At 45.3% G+C, this 14912-nt stretch overlaps 2 long non-coding RNA genes across 2 annotated transcripts; both read left to right on the forward strand.

Moving 5' to 3' along the window:
* The first annotated feature begins 9222 nt into the window (after positions 1-9222).
* LOC134028023 (uncharacterized) lies at positions 9223-11989 on the forward strand. Its single transcript, XR_009931489.1, has 4 exons — positions 9223-9368; positions 10702-10830; positions 10940-11382; positions 11929-11989. It is a non-coding gene; the product is annotated as an uncharacterized LOC134028023 (long non-coding RNA).
* A 140-nt stretch (positions 11990-12129) lies between these two features.
* On the forward strand, positions 12130-12907 carry LOC134028025 (uncharacterized). Its single transcript, XR_009931491.1, has 4 exons — positions 12130-12245; positions 12347-12419; positions 12523-12655; positions 12758-12907. It is a non-coding gene; the product is annotated as an uncharacterized LOC134028025 (long non-coding RNA).
* The last annotated feature ends 2005 nt before the right edge of the window (positions 12908-14912 follow it).

A 14912-nucleotide genomic window follows, 5' to 3' on the forward strand; every position in this document is an offset into this window, starting at 1 on the left:
CTCATTAGTACGTTGTAGCATGTTTCACTTACCTTCATTGTTGGGTCACCTTTCAGGATCGCATAAGTGGATCTGTGTTAAATTGATGAGAGATACAGGCTTATCCCCACATATATATAGGTGCTCATCTTTTTTTTTTCACAAGTTTTTTTATTTATTGTTTGGAGGATAACCCCTTGAGATGCAGCATCTCGTTTTCGAGGGGGTCCTCGGGGGTCATCTGATCTGTGTAACCCTCTGTGACATTGTTTGTAAAAAAGGGCTATACAAATAACATGATTTGATATAGTCACTTTGTAGAGGGACACATTTTAAACTGTTCTACCACATTTTAAACTGTTCATAAGAAATCATAAACTTCTTATGATTTGCCTGTCTAGCTGACCTGAAGCAGATGCACAAGCAGAATGAGGAAGCTTGGCTGAACCCTGAGACCTCTCAGAAAAAAGCCACAGTCACCAGGCCCATCCTGAGAGAGGACAGACTGCCGCCCATCAACACAGTCTCAGGTAGACAGTCACTGCACCAGCTGGCACATTGCAGACAACATACATTAACGTGCATGGAATACACATGGTTGTAATATATTTGATCTTTGCAGGTTTTGATCATGTCCAGACCACTGAGAAATCCAGGAGTATGTTTGCTAACCAGCAGACAGGGGTGCACTGGGGGCACCACCTGGCCGAGAGCAGGGGTCCCTGGGCTGAGGAGGGTGGACCTCCCTTTAGAGAGAGCAGGACCACCAGACTGGGAATGGTGGAGACTGTGGAAAGGAGGGCACCAACTTACCAGGAGGAACTGGAACAGCAGGTGACCCCCCCCCCCGCACCTCTATCTGTTGGGATGCAGCACCAAAATACACCAAATGCAATGAATGTATTAATTCTGAAAATCTTTATTCACAAAAGATGAATTATTCAATTTGCGCCACAAGTTGAAAGTCAGTCTCATGTTCATGATGATGTCAATGTGTACGCTGAGTCTATCCTCAGACCTCTGGTACATGTGGTTCCAGGGGAGTCAGTATTCCTCACCATATTCCTTCATAACCTTGAATCCCTGCAGATCCAGGAGAAGCGGGAGTGCCGGAGGCTGGAGAAGGTGGAGAGGGACCGGGCTGAGGCCAAGCTGGAGGCCGAAATAAGAACCTATAACCCATGGGGCCGGGGAGGGTGCGGCGCACCCCTTAGAGACACCCGAGGGGACCTCATTAGTACGTTGTAGCATGTTTCACTTACATTCCATGTTGGCTCACCTACAGGATTGCATAAGTTGATTGGAGTTCAATTGATGGCAGATATTTCTGTGTGAAGTGTCTGACTGTACTTTGTCTGACTAGCTGACCTGAAGCAGATGCACAAGCAGAATGAGGAAGCTTGGCTGAACCCTGAGACCTCTCAGAGAAAAGCCACAGTCACCAGGCCCATCCTGAGAGAGGGAGACAGACTGCCTCCCGTCAACATAGTCTCAGGTAGACAGTCACTGCACCAGCTGGCACATTGCAGACAACACATACATTAACGTGCATGGAATACACATGGTTATAATATATTTATTCTTTGCAGGTTTTGATCATGTCCAGACCAATGAGAAATCCAGGAGTATGTTTGCTAACCAGCAGACAGGGGCGCACTGGGGGCACCACCTGGCCGAGGATAGGGGTCCTTGGGCTGAGGAGGGTGGACCTCCCTTTAGAGAGAGCAGGCTGGAGCCTGTGGAGAGGAGGGCACCAACTTACCAGGAGGAACTGGAACAGCAGGTGACCCCCCCACCACCACCACCACCACGACCTCTATCTGTTGGGATACAGCACCAAAATACACCAAATGCAATGAATGTATTAATTCTGACAATCTTTATTCACAAAAGATGAATTATTCAATTTGCGCCACAAGTTAAAAGTCAGTCTGATGTTCATGATGATGTCAATGTGTACGCTGAGTCTATCCTCAAACCTCTGGTACATGTGGTTCCAGGGGAGTCAGTATTTCTCACCATATTCCTTCATAACCTTGAATCCCTGCAGATCCAGGAGAAGCAGGAGTGCCGGAGGCTGGAGAAGGTGGAGAGGGACCGGGCTGAGGCCAAGCTGGAGGCCGAAATAAGAACCTATAACCCATGGGGCCGGGGAGGGTGCGGCGCACCCCTTAGAGACACCCGAGGGGACCTTATTAGTACGTTTCATTTGCATCCCCTTTTAGCTCACCTTACAGGATATTATACGTGGATTGTGTTAGATTGATATCAGACAGTTCTGTCTGAAGTGTTTCTGGGACAAGGTGGACTAGAGTAGCTTTAACTGCCATGAAGTAGCTCACGCTTCAGGCTTATGCCCACTATATATAGGTGCTCATCTGATCTGTGAAGCCCTCTGTGACATTGTTTGTAAAGAGGGATATACAAATAAGATTTGATATTTTCACATTGCAGAAGGCCACATTTTTAACATTAGTACCATGTGGGGTAAAAAGGTTGCTGGTCTGGTTTTACTGTGGTTAAAAGTTTTACTTTATAAATAAAAAACGTCCTATGTTTTTTCTCACTAGCTGACCTGAAGCATATGCACAGGCAGAATGAGGAAGCTTGGCTTAACCCCGAGACCTCTCAGAATAAAGCCACAGTCACCAGGCCCACCCAGAGAGAGGACAGACTGCCTCCCATCAACACAGTCTCAGGTAGCCAGTCACTGCACCAGCTGGCACATTGCAGACAACCAATAATTTCACGTGAATGTAATACACACGTACACACAATGCATATGGCTGTTCTATTTCATCTTTGCAGGTTTTGCCCCTGTCCGGACCTCCATGTATGCCAGAGGAAATGTGTTTCCTAACCAGCCAACGCTTCATCAACTCACTGAACTGGATAAGTATAAGCTTTGTCTAAAACAACAGGTACAGTGTGATATGGTTTGTGATGTGTTATGTTTACATTTCAAGACCCTGGCCTCTTGTGGCTGTAGGGTCTTGTAGCAACAAGCCATTGATTTGAAGGTTGTTGTGTACTGTACACAAACACACACACAGGTACATGATGTTGTATAACAAACTGTTTACCTCTCGGGCCCTGCCCAGATTGAGGAGAAGCACCTTAAGCAGGCAGAGGAGAGGGAGAAGCTACGCCTGGAGGAGGTGAAGGAGGAGAGGAGGCTGGCAGAGCAGAGGGCTCAAATCAAGAGGGAGTTTGACGAGAATCAGGAGATCCGAAGACTCAAGGAGATGAAGGTCAGCTGGGCACTGATTGGCTAAGAGGGATTTGGCAGAAATTAATGTTTATGCGTTTGCAATATACAGTATACAACTTATCTTATTTGGACCACACACTCTTGAATAACAATGCTAAACAATCTTGATAGTAGAAACGGGATTTTTATGGTGTGGAAACACTTGACGTAAGGGTAGATTTTAAGCGAGTGTAACATATTCTTATGACTCAGCTGTTATTAGCTAAGTAAAGTTTGGTCTTCTTGCAACAGAAAACGGACAAAAACAAGGAGCTGGTCCATCTTGCAGAGGAGCAGAAGAAGAAAGCGGTGGAGAAGAAAGAGCTGGAGGAGGAGGAGATTGCTGCTGGGAGGATGCACTATGAGAAAGAGAGACAGGCGCGCATTCAGGTGAGAGGACCACAAAACTTTATTAGAAAGATTTGAACAAACAGAAATATCAGTATGATCCCCATCTTACTGTCTATCTGCAGGTGCAAAGGGAGATCTCGCCCCCCATCCCCACCCTCCAGAAGAGACACAGGGCCCCCCAGTCCACCCCCAGTCCCCCCAGCATGGACAGTAAACGTCCCACCACCCCCCTGTCTGTAAGTTACCTGCTTGCATAAACCATAAACGTACTATGGAGAACATCATCTGAAAACAGGTAGAAACAGATGTCTCTGTCCCCCACAGACACCTTTTAGGAGTGTTCTCTTTCAGGAGTGTTCTTTGTGACTCAGCTGTTATCAGCAGAATACAGTGTGGTCTTCTTCTGCAACAGCAAACGGCCAAAAACAAGGAGCTGGTCCGTCTTGTAGAGAAGAAGAAGACAGAGCTGGAGGAGGAGGAGATTGCTGCTGGGAGGATGCGCTATGAGAAAGAGAGACAGGCGCGCATTCAAGAGGTGAGAGGACAACAAAACTTTATTAGAAAGATTTGAACAAACAGAAATATCAGTATGATCCCCATCTTACTGTCTATCTGCAGGTGCGAAGGGAGATCTCGCCCCCCATCCCCACCCTCCAGAAGAGACACAGGACCCCCCAGTCCACCCCCAGTCCCCCCAGCATGGACAGCAAACGCCCCACCACCCCCCTGTCTGTAAGTTACCGCTTGTATAAACCATAAACGTACTATCGAGAGCATCATCTGAAAACGGGTATAAACTGATGTCTCTCTCCCCCCCCACAAACACCTTTTAGAAGGGCTCTCTTTCAGTGCCCCAGTCCCAGACACCCTCTGTCCCAGCTGTTAAGAAGGAGCTGGGAGCTGCAGGTAACTCACACACAAAAACACGAAATGTTCCATATAGCTGGAACCAACACATTGTAGATTATTTGTAACTGGTATGTGATGATTGTGTGTGTATGTGTGTCAGGCTGCCTACCAGAGTACAACAGGGAAGTGCTCTGTAAGTTGACTGCAATCCGTAAAAAGCTGCTCAGAGAGCAGAAACGGGTGAAGGGCCAGATGATGCGCTCAGAGTGAGAGGAGCTGGACTCACTTGACAGGTAACACCCTCCACTACTGGGGCACTACTGCAAAGTTTAGGGGAGAGTAGAACAGAGTTTGGTCATTAAGTATGAGACGCTAAATCTCTCTATGTGTCTTAGGATGGAGGCTTCCGGGGAGCCTATCAGACTTCCAGATGACTACATCCTGTCAAGGTGTGGTCGAAGAGGGTGGACCCAAAGAACATGGGGAAATACTGACACACAAACATGAAGACACAAGAACGTGACAAGGACTGTCAAAGGGAGCAACTATATCACACACACTGACGATGGCTTAGGCCGAAACGCGTCTGTTAAATAAACTGCTCACAAAAAAGCAATGAGACAAGCCTGAGAGTGCGTTTTTTTACTTTAAGTTAATAGTCTTTTTCACTCGCACCCTAAATCGCCTTTATTTTGGAAGTAGAGCGCGCCTATCCTTACAAAAAGCAACTATATACACACACAGAAGGACCAAACTAGACAGGGGAAACTACGACAACGAGAGAACTGACTACAACAAACGAGAAAGCTGAAAACCTCACACTTGACAAGGCACAGACACAGAAAATCTGACCTCCAGGAAGACTGGAAACACTAGGGAGCATGGAAAACACACGAGGGAAGAGCTGGGGCAAGACCGTGGCCGTGACACATCCTCCAATCAGAGTCAGCAGAGCGGGCCTGGGAGCGTGAACGCCACAACTGGACCAGGAGACTTCCGGCTCTGAAGCAACATTGAGGCCGTGGTGACAAAGCTGGGACTATTGCTGACTGTTTACGAGAACGATACTCCGATCACTCCGTGTTCCGATCACTGTACAATGTTTTTTGTGTGCAACCGAACTCAGACTTGTGGACAGAATGTGACATAGGAAAACATCTTGGCGTTTAGGGAAGTTATCCATTTTCTGTAAATAAGATCTAAATAAGAATACCCCACCCCCCTCTTTCTTTCTCGTTGGCTTTCTGAGAGTAGTGTCCTCTAGACTGCAACCTTCTTTACCCTCTACGAATCCATTAGATCATTATAAAAAATTCCCAAGTGGAGAATAAATGGCAACTCTTATCACATCTGGAAATGAATTGCTTGTTGAGGGAATTAAAACTAGCTTGTATAGCATCATCATTAGCCCTGCATAATTTGACATCTATTATTTAAATTTACATTTGAATGTCCATTTTACGTGAATTGCGTTTGTATGTTTCAGTTGAAAACGTAGTGGACTGAATAAAAAAAGGTCCACTGTGGGTACTTATTTAGTTGGTGTAGCCTTACTGAACCTTGTCTTTGTCACACAAACTCATTACATAAGACTCAAGATTGACTGGACACAACTTTTATTTCTACCATTATTTCCCTTCCAGCAAAGTCATTCTTTTGCTTAAACCATTGACAGATTTCCCCTTGTAATATTAATACAGCATGACAACAGAAATAGTTCCACTGTAGTATTTTTGGATGACACACACAGCTCAAAGCATTTAGGGAATACACTGACGTTATATACAGGCTTTTATTTCAGACCATTCTTGACAAAGAATTGTAAGATGTACTGAGATCAAATTCTTCATAATAACCATCAAAATAAATTACAGCTACAGGAGTGTTACTGATCTAATCATGTTACTTAGTATTGATCACTTTCCGATGTCACTTATAAAAATAATTTATGAATTGTGTAGGCGGGATACAAATGTTTACTAAACATACGAACGAAAGTTAATGACCATGCGCGATTCACACACTGTCTGTTATTTTGTAGCCTAATAATATTATCCCTTAGCCGACATATTAGACATTGTGATGATATTATTCTGTTAATTAAAGTGACCAGACGTCCTCTTTTACCCGGACATGTCCTCTTTTCGAGACCTAAAAAATGTGTCCGGCAGGGATTCCAAAATTGTCAGAGATTTTGCCTCGTCGGATATTTGTGTTTCTCTGGGTCTTTCACAAACTATTACGCCCTTATAAGTTTTGGAAAGGGTATCTCCCTTACGTTCCACCTTCTTGCGCGAGCTCTGACTGTAGAGTCCCCCCCATCCCACAAACTTGAATCTGGTCACCCTATGTTAATACACTAGGGAACTGCCATGCAAAGAAGCATCTGGCGTGACATCATAATCAGAAGTTGACATAGCAACGGACACATCGTGGCATTCCAAAGCATTATGATGTCACGCCTGACGCTTTTTGGCAGCCGATATTAGCTAAGACTGACACAAACAGAAACTCAGTACAGAGATAACGTCTTAAAGCGTACCACTAATATTAGTAGGTAAACACTGTCTTGTGTTCACAGAAGTGTTCACAATTTTCCATCTGCAAAATTGAGAAAACTGAACTTGAGAACTTCCTCAAGCAACAGAGGGCCAAAGTGTCTGAAGATGAAGCTTAAACCTAACTTCAAACAAGATGGTCCTTACATGGAAACAAGGGTGAGTTTCTCTTTATTCAGTAGAGTATAGACAGCTGACTGGCTTTTATTTTAAAAATGGTGTGAGAGGAATACTGATTTGTGAATTGCACCTCATGTGTCGCGAGTAAATGTATTTTTAAATTGATCACTGCTCATAGCATGAAGCCTTTGATCTCTTCCCTAGGAGTACGGTGCCTCCCTCAGAAGAGATCCCTCCACCTTGACTGAGGGCTGGAGAGGGGTGTACATGGGCCACCACCCGGCCGAGGGCAGGGGTCCCTGGGCTGAGGAGGGTGGACCTCCCTTTAGAGAGAGCAGGACCACCAGACTGGGAAGGGTGGAGAGGAGGGCACCAACGTACAAAGAGGAACTAGAACAGCAGGTGACCCCCCCCCCCCCCCCTATGAGTTGGGATACTGTACTAAAATACACAAAATACTATAAATATTATTGATTCTGCTCATAGATAAGTGATTGGTATTGAAGGTATAAACTCACCAAAACATGGACTGAACTATGATACATGGAATTTTCTTTATCAACTTTGAGTTGAGATTCTGTGTTTTACCTTAGTCTATGTTTGAAACAAGTAGAGCAATGATGGTGGGCATGTCATGTTTTGACATGAAGGGTACAGAGAATGGAGGAGTGAACGTTTTGGTCAGATAAATGATAAAAGTTGTAGATCTATATTGACTTTTAACATCATTTGTAAGTTAGTTTAATTCATCCCATTTAGACCGTCTCACCCAGTGAAAGTCAGTCTCATGTTCATGATGATGTCAATGTGTACGCTGAGTCTATCCTCAAACCTCTGGTACATGTGGTTCCAGGGGAGTCAGTATTCCTCACCATATTCCTTCATAACCTTGAATCCCTGCAGATCCAGGAGAAGCAGGAGCTCCGGAGGCTGGAGAAGGTGGAGAGGGACCGGGCTGAGGCCAAGATGGAGGCCGAAATAAGAAACTATAACCCATGGGGCCGGGGAGGGTGCGGCGCACCCCTCAGAGACACCCGAGGGAACCTCATTAGTACGTTGTAGCATGTTTCACTTACCTTCATTGTTGGGTCACCTTTCAGGATCGCATAAGTGGATCTGTGTTAAATTGATGAGAGATACAGGCTTATCCCCACATATATATAGGTGCTCATCTTTTTTTTTTCACAAGTTTTTTTATTTATTGTTTGGAGGATAACCCCTTGAGATGCAGCATCTCGTTTTCGAGGGGGTCCTCGGGGGTCATCTGATCTGTGTAACCCTCTGTGACATTGTTTGTAAAAAAGGGCTATACAAATAACATGATTTGATATAGTCACTTTGTAGAGGGACACATTTTAAACTGTTCTACCACATTTTAAACTGTTCATAAGAAATCATAAACTTCTTATGATTTGCCTGTCTAGCTGACCTGAAGCAGATGCACAAGCAGAATGAGGAAGCTTGGCTGAACCCTGAGACCTCTCAGAAAAAAGCCACAGTCACCAGGCCCATCCTGAGAGAGGACAGACTGCCGCCCATCAACACAGTCTCAGGTAGACAGTCACTGCACCAGCTGGCACATTGCAGACAACATACATTAACGTGCATGGAATACACATGGTTGTAATATATTTGATCTTTGCAGGTTTTGATCATGTCCAGACCACTGAGAAATCCAGGAGTATGTTTGCTAACCAGCAGACAGGGGTGCACTGGGGGCACCACCTGGCCGAGAGCAGGGGTCCCTGGGCTGAGGAGGGTGGACCTCCCTTTAGAGAGAGCAGGACCACCAGACTGGGAATGGTGGAGCCTGTGGAAAGGAGGGCACCAACTTACCAGGAGGAACTGGAACAGCAGGTGACCCCCCCCCCCCGCACCTCTATCTGTTGGGATGCAGCACCAAAATACACCAAATGCAATGAATGTATTAATTCTGAAAATCTTTATTCACAAAAGATGAATTATTCAATTTGCGCCACAAGTTGAAAGTCAGTCTCATGTTCATGATGATGTCAATGTGTACGCTGAGTCTATCCTCAGACCTCTGGTACATGTGGTTCCAGGGGAGTCAGTATTCCTCACCATATTCCTTCATAACCTTGAATCCCTGCAGATCCAGGAGAAGCGGGAGTGCCGGAGGCTGGAGAAGGTGGAGAGGGACCGGGCTGAGGCCAAGCTGGAGGCCGAAATAAGAACCTATAACCCATGGGGCCGGGGAGGGTGCGGCGCACCCCTTAGAGACACCCGAGGGGACCTCATTAGTACGTTGTAGCATGTTTCACTTACATTCCATGTTGGCTCACCTACAGGATTGCATAAGTTGATTGGAGTTCAATTGATGGCAGATATTTCTGTGTGAAGTGTCTGACTGTACTTTGTCTGACTAGCTGACCTGAAGCAGATGCACAAGCAGAATGAGGAAGCTTGGCTGAACCCTGAGACCTCTCAGAGAAAAGCCACAGTCACCAGGCCCATCCTGAGAGAGGGAGACAGACTGCCTCCCGTCAACATAGTCTCAGGTAGACAGTCACTGCACCAGCTGGCACATTGCAGACAACACATACATTAACGTGCATGGAATACACATGGTTATAATATATTTATTCTTTGCAGGTTTTGATCATGTCCAGACCAATGAGAAATCCAGGAGTATGTTTGCTAACCAGCAGACAGGGGCGCACTGGGGGCACCACCTGGCCGAGGATAGGGGTCCTTGGGCTGAGGAGGGTGGACCTCCCTTTAGAGAGAGCAGGCTGGAGCCTGTGGAGAGGAGGGCACCAACTTACCAGGAGGAACTGGAACAGCAGGTGACCCCCCCACCACCACCACCACCACGACCTCTATCTGTTGGGATACAGCACCAAAATACACCAAATGCAATGAATGTATTAATTCTGACAATCTTTATTCACAAAAGATGAATTATTCAATTTGCGCCACAAGTTAAAAGTCAGTCTGATGTTCATGATGATGTCAATGTGTACGCTGAGTCTATCCTCAAACCTCTGGTACATGTGGTTCCAGGGGAGTCAGTATTTCTCACCATATTCCTTCATAACCTTGAATCCCTGCAGATCCAGGAGAAGCAGGAGTGCCGGAGGCTGGAGAAGGTGGAGAGGGACCGGCCTGAGGCCAAGCTGGAGGCCGAAATAAGAACCTATAACCCATGGGGCCGGGGAGGGTGCGGCGCACCCCTTAGAGACACCCGAGGGGACCTTATTAGTACGTTTCATTTGCATCCCCTTTTAGCTCACCTTACAGGATATTATACGTGGATTGTGTTAGATTGATATCAGACAGTTCTGTCTGAAGTGTTTCTGGGACAAGGTGGACTAGAGTAGCTTTAACTGCCATGAAGTAGCTCACGCTTCAGGCGTATGCCCACTATATATAGGTGCTCATCTGATCTGTGAAGCCCTCTGTGACATTGTTTGTAAAGAGGGATATACAAATAAGATTTGATATTTTCACATTGCAGAAGGCCACATTTTTAACATTAGTACCATGTGGGGTAAAAAGGTTGCTGGTCTGGTTTTACTGTGGTTAAAAGTTTTACTTTATAAATAAAAAACGTCCTATGTTTTTTCTCACTAGCTGACCTGAAGCATATGCACAGGCAGAATGAGGAAGCTTGGCTTAACCCCGAGACCTCTCAGAATAAAGCCACAGTCACCAGGCCCACCCAGAGAGAGGACAGACTGCCTCCCATCAACACAGTCTCAGGTAGCCAGTCACTGCACCAGCTGGCACATTGCAGACAACCAATAATTTCACGTGAATGTAATACACACGTACACACAATGCATATGGCTGTTCTATTTCATCTTTGCAGGTTTTGCCCCTGTCCGGACCTCCATGTATGCCAGAGGAAATGTGTTTCCTAACCAGCCAACGCTTCATCAACTCACTGAACTGGATAAGTATAAGCTTTGTCTAAAACAACAGGTACAGTGTGATATGGTTTGTGATGTGTTATGTTTACATTTCAAGACCCTGGCCTCTTGTGGCTGTAGGGTCTTGTAGCAACAAGCCATTGATTTGAAGGTTGTTGTGTACTGTACACAAACACACACACAGGTACATGATGTTGTATAACAAACTGTTTACCTCTCGGGCCCTGCCCAGATTGAGGAGAAGCACCTTAAGCAGGCAGAGGAGAGGGAGAAGCTACGCCTGGAGGAGGTGAAGGAGGAGAGGAGGCTGGCAGAGCAGAGGGCTCAAATCAAGAGGGAGTTTGACGAGAATCAGGAGATCCGAAGACTCAAGGAGATGAAGGTCAGCTGGGCACTGATTGGCTAAGAGGGATTTGGCAGAAATTAATGTTTATGCGTTTGCAATATACAGTATACAACTTATCTTATTTGGACCACACACTCTTGAATAACAATGCTAAACAATCTTGATAGTAGAAACAGGATTTTTATGGTGTGGAAACACTTGACGTAAGGGTAGATTTTAAGCGAGTGTAACATATTCTTATGACTCAGCTGTTATTAGCTAAGTAAAGTTTGGTCTTCTTGCAACAGAAAACGGACAAAAACAAGGAGCTGGTCCATCTTGCAGAGGAGCAGAAGAAGAAAGCGGTGGAGAAGAAAGAGCTGGAGGAGGAGGAGATTGCTGCTGGGAGGATGCACTATGAGAAAGAGAGACAGGCGCGCATTCAGGTGAGAGGACCACAAAACTTTATTAGAAAGATTTGAACAAACAGAAATATCAGTCTCTGTCCCCCACAGACACCTTTTAGGAGTGTTCTCTTTCAGGAGTGTTCTTTGTGACTCAGCTGTTATCAGCAGAATACAGTTTGGTCTTCTTCTGCAACAGCAAACGGCCAAAAACAAGGAGCTGGTCCGTCTTGTAGAGAAGAAGAAGACAGAGCTGGAGGAAGAGATTGCTGCTGGGAGGATGCGCTATGAGAAAGAGAGACAGGCGCGCATTCAAGAGGTGAGAGGACAACAAAACTTTATTAGAAAGATTTGAACAAACAGAAATATCAGTATGATCCCCATCTTACTGTCTATCTGCAGGTGCGAAGGGAGATCTCGCCCCCCATCCCCACCCTCCAGAAGAGACACAGGACCCCCCAGTCCACCCCCAGTCCCCCCAGCATGGACAGCAAACGCCCCACCACCCCCCTGTCTGTAAGTTACCGCTTGTATAAACCATAAACGTACTATCGAGAGCATCATCTGAAAACGGGTATAAACTGATGTCTCTCTCCCCCCCCACAAACACCTTTTAGAAGGGCTCTCTTTCAGTGCCCCAGTCCCAGACACCCTCTGTCCCAGCTGTTAAGAAGGAGCTGGGAGCTGCAGGTAACTCACACACAAAAACACGAAATGTTCCATATAGCTGGAACCAACACATTGTAGATTATTTGTAACTGGTATGTGATGATTGTGTGTGTATGTGTGTCAGGCTGCCTACCAGAGTACAACAGGGAAGTGCTCTGTAAGTTGACTGCAATCCGTAAAAAGCTGCTCAGAGAGCAGAAACGGGTGAAGGGCCAGATGATGCGCTCAGAGTGAGAGGAGCTGGACTCACTTGACAGGTAACACCCTCCACTACTGGGGCACTACTGCAAAGTTTAGGGGAGAGTAGAACAGAGTTTGGTCATTAAGTATGAGACGCTAAATCTCTCTATGTGTCTTAGGATGGAGGCTTCCGGGGAGCCTATCAGACTTCCAGATGACTACATCCTGTCAAGGTGTGGTCGAAGAGGGTGGACCCAAAGAACATGGGGAAATACTGACACACAAACATGAAGACACAAGAACGTGACAAGGACTGTCAAAGGGAGCAACTATATCACACACACTGACGATGGCTTAGGCCGAAACGCGTCTGTTAAATAAACTGCTCACAAAAAAGCAATGAGACAAGCCTGAGAGTGCGTTTTTTTACTTTAAGTTAATAGTCTTTTTCACTCGCACCCTAAATCGCCTTTATTTTGGAAGTAGAGCGCGCCTATCCTTACAAAAAGCAACTATATACACACACAGAAGGACCAAACTAGACAGGGGAAACTACGACAACGAGAGAACTGACTACAACAAACGAGAAAGCTGAAAACCTCACACTTGACAAGGCACAGACACAGAAAATCTGACCTCCAGGAAGACTGGAAACACTAGGGAGCATGGAAAACACACGAGGGAAGAGCTGGGGCAAGACCGTGGCCGTGACACATCCTCCAATCAGAGTCAGCAGAGCGGGCCTGGGAGCGTGAACGCCACAACTGGACCAGGAGACTTCCGGCTCTGAAGCAACATTGAGGCCGTGGTGACAAAGCTGGGACTATTGCTGACTGTTTACGAGAACGATACTCCGATCACTCCGTGTTCCGATCACTGTACAATGTTTTTTGTGTGCAACCGAACTCAGACTTGTGGACAGAATGTGACATAGGAAAACATCTTGGCGTTTAGGGAAGTTATCCATTTTCTGTAAATAAGATCTAAATAAGAATACCCCACCCCCCTCTTTCTTTCTCGTTGGCTTTCTGAGAGTAGTGTCCTCTAGACTGCAACCTTCTTTACCCTCTACGAATCCATTAGATCATTATAAAAAATTCCCAAGTGGAGAATAAATGGCAACTCTTATCACATCTGGAAATGAATTGCTTGTTGAGGGAATTAAAACTAGCTTGTATAGCATCATCATTAGCCCTGCATAATTTGACATCTATTATTTACATTTGAATGTCCATTTTACGTGAATTGCGTTTGTATGTTTCAGTTGAAAACGTAGTGGACTGAATAAAAAAAGGTCCACTGTGGGTACTTATTTAGTTGGTGTAGCCTTACTGAACCTTGTCTTTGTCACACAAACTCATTACATAAGACTCAAGATTGACTGGACACAACTTTTATTTCTACCATTATTTCCCTTCCAGCAAAGTCATTCTTTTGCTTAAACCATTGACAGATTTCCCCGTGTAATATTAATACAGCATGACAACAGAAATAGTTCCACTGTAGTATTTTTGGATGACACACACAGCTCAAAGCATTTAGGGAATACACTGACGTTATATACAGGCTTTTATTTCAGACCATTCTTGACAAAGAATTGTAAGATGTACTGAGATCAAATTCTTCATAATAACCATCAAAATAAATTACAGCTACAGGAGTGTTACTGATCTAATCATGTTACTTAGTATTGGTCACTTTCCGATGTCACTTATAAAAATAATTTATGAATTGTGTAGGCGGGATACAAATGTTTACTAAACATACGAACGAAAGTTAATGACCATGCGCGATTCACACACTGTCTGTTATTTTGTAGCCTAATAATATTATCCCTTAGCCGACATATTAGACATTGTGATGATATTATTCTGTTAATTAATGTGACCAGACGTCCTCTTTTACCCGGACATGTCCTCTTTTCGAGACCTAAAAAATGCGTCCGGCAGGGATTCCAAAATTGTCAGAGATTTTGCCTCGTCGGATATTTGTGTTTCTCTGGGTCTTTCACAAACTATTACGCCCTTATAAGTTTTGGAAAGGGTATCTCTCTTACGTTCCACCTTCTTGCGCGAGCTCTGACTGTAGAGTCCCCCCCCTCCCCCCCATCCCACAAACTTGAATCTGGTCACCCTATGTTAATAGGGTGACTAGGGGGTCACTATAGGGTAACACTAGGGAACTGCCATGCAAAGAAGCATCTGGCGTGACATCATAATCAGAAGTTGACATAGCAACGGACACATCGTGGCATTCCAAAGCATTATGATGTCACGCCTGACGCTTTTTGGCAGCCGATATTAGCTAAGACTGACACAAACAGAAACTCAGTAC

The sequence above is a fragment of the Osmerus eperlanus genome, chromosome 10, assembly GCF_963692335.1.
Source record: "Osmerus eperlanus chromosome 10, fOsmEpe2.1, whole genome shotgun sequence".
Classification (NCBI taxonomy): Eukaryota; Metazoa; Chordata; class Actinopteri; order Osmeriformes; family Osmeridae; genus Osmerus; species Osmerus eperlanus.